Consider the following 6000-nt stretch of genomic DNA (forward strand, 5'->3'; position numbering starts at 1 on the left):
CACTGGCGAAAAACGTTGATGCGCTTTGTTTTGAAGACTCCTGAAGGCGTTATCTCGGCGCGGATCCTGGTGACGGGAAGATGGCAGGCGCCAGTACAAATCGGTGAAACTAATGCGTTTCTGTCAACAAACTTTCCACCGTCCCTGTTCACGACAGTCCACGCACGCTGAGGAAGTCGGTCGTGATGGAGGTCGAACCCCGCACCGGTGAACAAGGGCCATCGATAATCGTCGATAGCGTCTGCAGTACGAAGAAAAAGAAGTTTGGAAGAGATCTCAATGCTGCCGCTGTCAGTTGCCCACTCTAGTGGACCCAAACAATGTGTTGACTCTCCATACCGGCCCTGCAAAAGTGGATGTCCAACAAAGCCGTTGAAAACCACCACTACAACTGCTGATAGGGTTTTGCAATGCTTTATTGCTCAACAACTCCTCCAGCGCATTACTCAGCCACAGGAGAACGCGGACTTCCCCTGTGCTGGAATTCCACAACGGTACCACCAGCAGAAGCACTGCCGCTGGCCGTATTACCACTTCTTTACCTTTTGACGCTCCTCGTAGTCACTATGCTCCTCAGGAGTCCTAACTATGCATTGTCTCCCCATAGCGGAGCTGCAACAGCAGTTGCTAGGCTTGTTTTTTTTATATATATGAAAGGCTAGTGACCTCACTCCCCACTTCGGCAGCTTGCGCAACAGCAATCTTTACTGGGAAACTCATGCGGTGAGCGCTACTTGCTTCGCATTGTCATCAGGAGTTCCTTATCATCAATTCTGTGTTTTGGATGCTTGTTTTGTGTTTGTTATTTATTGAAGCGAATGCTATGTTGTAGGCTCTATTCATGATGCCACATAATCTATGCACTTTTCGCTTCAATAGCTGCAGGTTTCCTTCCGCGTGAGGACGACGTCGCGAAAAATCCCGGTCAAGTGAGAGGTCAGCAGCTTCACTGTAAAAGGCGGTTGCGTATTGCTTGCTGTTCTGAGTTCCTTAAAATGAGAATACGAGTCAGTTGACAAGAATCCATCGGTAAAAAATAGCGTGACATAAACACTGACAGAAAAGAAACCGAGGACAAGCGCTGTTCGGCGCTTGTGCTGTGTCCCTCCCTTGTCCGTATTTATTTAACACGGACAAGGGAGGGATAATGACAACTCACCCAAGGGAGCCAATCACCGTTACTGTAGCAGGTGTGTCACGGCCTATTGACAGGCTCCCACTTAGCTCCAGTCCTGGACCGAACGGCAACAGCTCAAAACTACTAAGACTAACTTTCCACGTATCATCGTTTTTAGTGTGCTTAATTTTGCAACAATCACTGGATACCGGCTGTGTTCCAGATGATTGCAAATCTGCTCATATCATACCCATATTTAAATCTGGTGAGCCCTCATGTCCAAGCAATTACCGCCCAATTTCACTGACATCAATTTGTTGTAAATTCCTTGAGCACATAATTTACTCCCACATTATGGGTCATCTTAATGCAAATAGTCTGTTATTCAAAAGTCAGCATGGCTTCAGAAACAAACGGTCTTGCCAAACGTAGTTGTTCGAACTGACCAATGGTCTACATGACTCTGCACAGTTTCCTTTATACTGACGCAATATTTATTGACTCCTCGAAAGCCTTCGATCGTGTTCCCCATAAACGGCTAATCATGAAAATAAACAGCCTCAAGTTTAATGAAAAAAGCTACCCAGTGGATTAACAAGTTCTCATGTGGTCATTCTCAATCAATAGCTATTAATAACAACCAATCTACTTTCTGCCGCGTTAGCTAGGTCTGGGGTGCCTCAAGGGTCAGTGTTAGGCCCGTTATTCTTCCTTATATATATTAATCACATTGCTATGAATATAACTTCAACTATACGGCTGTTTGCCAATGATTGTGTAATTTATAGACAGATAACCACCAATGATGACGTTGCCATATTACAAAAAGATTTAACCACATTACCTGAGTGGTGTCGCGTATGTAACTTGGAAATTAATGCAGACAAAACTAAGGTCATGACATTTTCTTCCAAGTTAAGCTTCCCGTCCAATGTATACACTCTTCGTAATTGCATACTCGAACGAACCTCTTCTTTTAAATACCTGGGCGTTATTCTGATTTAAGCTGGGCCATGCATGTTGAGCATATTACTAACAAGGCGCTCAAAAAACTTGTCTTTTTAAAGCGCCATCTGTACCTTGCAAACAATGACACAAGACTTGGTGCGTACATTTTCTTTATCCGAGCAACCCTCGATTACGCCTCAATTATTTGGAACCCTCACACAGCTAACCTTTCTGTTGCATCGAATCAATTCAAAATAATCTGCCCGCTTTATTTTGCGCCCCTACTCTCCATACCAAAGTTTGCCTGCGTTAAAGCAGACCCTTCATCTCCCGGATCTTGCTACACCACGGAAATATTTCCGTCTGTCTTTTTTTTCACTCCCTTTACTATTGCGGTTCATCTTTTTCAACTTTTCCCATATTGCCGGCCCATTATCTGTCCAACCACAATGACCATGTATGCAAAGTATCTCGCATATTTGCCAGGACCGAAAAAATTCAAAAATTCCCGTTTGGTGTTATCAGTGCCCGAATGAATTCAACGCCCTACCCCAAGATATTGTAACAGTCACTGACCCATCTGCCTTCCAATCTGCCCTGCGCACATTTTTAAATGTATAAAATGTGCAGCTGCCACTTCTTGCCAGGCCTGTTTTATATTTATATATAATTTTTTTTAATGTTTATTTTTGCAACACCCACCAGCCGCGTGTGTCTTCTTGAGGTGTGCCATGCATTGCAAATGGGAATTGTACCCTGTACTCTCACCCTAATTTCTTTTCTTTTTTTTTACAAACTGTATCTTTTACCCAAATCTGCGCTTCATTGTTGTCTTCACTCGTTTTTGTTGTGTTGATATATCATGTGTGAATTGTATCCCCCCCCCCCTATGTAATGCCTTTCTTGGTCTTTAGGGTATTCAAAATAAATAAATAAATAAATGAAATTTCGCGCTGCGTTTTCATAGATGTCTCAAAGTACAGGGCCATTTCTCTCCTCAGTGCCACATCCAAGATTTTTGAGCTTGCCCTTCACACTATGGTGTCTTCTAGTGTAAAGAGCTTGTCAACTCCAAACCAACGCGGATTTCTCTGTGGTCCCTCGGCAGTCACCAATTCTGCGAGCTTCATGACACAGATATTCATGCCAGTATCCCTGAGAGGGAAAACGGATGTGGTGTACTACGGCTTCAGCAAATCTGATCTGGCGAGCCACCGAATGCTCCCTGCAAAGCTTACGTGACATGGCACTCATGCTTCAATTGTTGCTCTCCTTCACGGCTATCTTCCGGAAAGGTCCTGCAATGTTAGCGTCAGTGAACAGTCGTCTTTTGTTTACAAGGCCACTAGCGCTGCTCAAGGTTTCGTATTAGAGCCAATACTGTTCTTGGTTTCTTAGTTTTATACTATCAATCTTTCTTACGTTATCCGGAAATTGCCATTTCTCCAGCATAACAATGACATCAAGACTTTCAAAGGTATTCACGCTATTGATTATTTTCAAATTATATAGTCTGGCCTGCCGTCGTTTCCAGAAAAGTGCAAAAATAATGGTCTCAGCCTCTACGTTTATAAGATGAAAATTATCAGCTTCACTCGCAGAACAAGGAAGTATTCGGTTTTCTTATTTGGTGGACTCTTTTCCGCTCACTTGTGCAGCCGAAGTCAACGATCTCGGTGTACTCTTTAAGGCCTCGTTAAGCTTTTTACCTGATACTGAACGCATTGCTATGCGTGGTCTGCGCTCTCTAGATTCTGTTTGCCACCTCTCACAAGAATTCATATCACCCACTCCTTTCCTAATACGGTATCAGGCTCTGTCTTTCCGAACTCGAATGCGCACTGGTGGTGTGAAATGGAACGTCCAAACCCCACAGTGCTCTTGTATTTTACATTCGCTACCATCCCTTACCTGCGGACGTAGTAGCGCGGAGCCATTGTTTTCGTATACACTCCTTCACGGAAATTTAACTGCGCTGAGCTATTTCGTTATGTCGCGCTTCGGACCCCGCAGAAAGTCGCGAGGGAGCAGCAACCCTTCTTCGTCCCTGCTTATCACAGCTAACATTCTTGTGCGCATAAAACTCACAATCTGTATGATACTGATTTCGATGATCTTCATATTTTTCATCAGACTCTTTCATCATTATGTTCACAAGTTCGTACTCTCGTGTGAAAGTTCTTTTCGGTGTACGTACGTGCTCTCTATCGCTGCGTGATTTAGTACATATTCAGCTTGTGTTGCTTCCTGTGGCCTATGCTGTGAACCATTTTATGTGTACGACGAATGGCAATCCTGTCTATGATGTCAAGCGGGACGTAAATAGGATGGCATCTTAATGAAAGAAATGAACGAAATCACGTACCGCCTTTGATGCGAAATTCATGTGGACTGTTGAACAAGAGCGATGCTGTGAAATAATATACACCTCACGAACGAAGTGAACAATTGTCGCATGAGTACATACGCACGCCGGGCACGCACGCACACACGCATGCACGCACGCACGCTCGAACGCCCATTTATGTCTATTGACACGTGAACTTATTTATCTTTTACGGCTCAGCCCTTTTCACCGTCTAACAGGTGTTATCGCTCAGCGCAGGACGCGCCTGCATGTATTGGAAGTTTATGGAATGTCATCGATGGCTCTATCCGCTGTCTGTTATCGCCGAACCTTGTGTAATTTGATTGCATGTATGCGCGACGCGAATGGTGTAGAACTTTCTGGAGGACACGCGGGCACCAGTGATTACTCTGGAATGTGCGATGGCTTTTCTGTAAAGCTGACACACTTGATCCGCTGATTAGATTTTCGATGATCGCCGACTGTATTAGAGGGGAAAGTTGGGCAAGTTGTTATACATTCATAATGGGAACAGCACGAACAAGATGACGGCGGAAGTGAAAGGACACGGGACGAGCACTGACTCACAACTACGTTTACTGAAAGACACATCAGGTATAGAAGCGACACAAGCGATCACATGGTCAATCGAGGAACGCACAACCGGGCCACGTGTATACAAGGCATCTGTTACCGTATCGAGCTATCTAGGTACGCTAATTCCTGCTTAAAAAGCACGATCGAAGGCTGGCTAATGCCCCTCGTGCCCTTTCGCTCAATGTGGGCTGCTTCCACGACTAATCTGGTGGATGCATCAGTATGCTAAAACAAAATTGTTATCTCTTTGAGCAGAGGCTTACACTTACATTACCGGCAATGGGCAGACACATGCGCATAATAATAATAATAATAATATTTGGGGTTTTACGTGCCAAAACCACTTTCTGATTATGAGGCACGCCGTAGTGGAGGACTCCGGAAATTTTGACCACCTGGGGTTCTTTAACGTGCACCTAAATCTAAGCACACGGGTGTTTTCGCATTTCGCCCCCATCGGAATGCGGCCGCCGTGGCCGGGATTCGATCCCGCGACCTCGTGCTCAGCAGCCCAACACCATAGCCACTGAGCAACCACGGCGGGTCTGCGCATAATCATTCTTGTCCAAGGACAATTCATGCTCTCTAAGTCTTACATTTATGCCCCGGCCGGTTTGCCCTACGTACAATCACCCACACTTGAGCGGGAAAGAGTTTACCACATTGGTAATGCAGCCTACTTGTTAACATGTTTCACTTTGCAGTCTTACGTTAGGATTACGTTCTGCTCCACTTTCTCTCCTTTCAACCGCCGGAAAAATAGCACTCAATTTCCCAGGAGCCGAAAAGACAACCGGCACCCCCCATAACGACCTGCAACATTCTTCAGGCCATGAGATATGCAATGTGCATAAGGTAACACTACCACGTTGTTCTTCCTGCTATTTCCTTCGGCCACCTGCCTCCTCGGGTTTTTTACCCATTTAATCAGTTTCTCAGAGCTGTCCGTTATTTGGGTACCCGTTAGTACCCGGGTACCCAAATTCCTCCA

Source organism: Dermacentor variabilis, chromosome 10, assembly GCF_050947875.1.
Source record: "Dermacentor variabilis isolate Ectoservices chromosome 10, ASM5094787v1, whole genome shotgun sequence".
In the NCBI taxonomy this organism is placed as follows: domain Eukaryota; kingdom Metazoa; phylum Arthropoda; class Arachnida; order Ixodida; family Ixodidae; genus Dermacentor; species Dermacentor variabilis.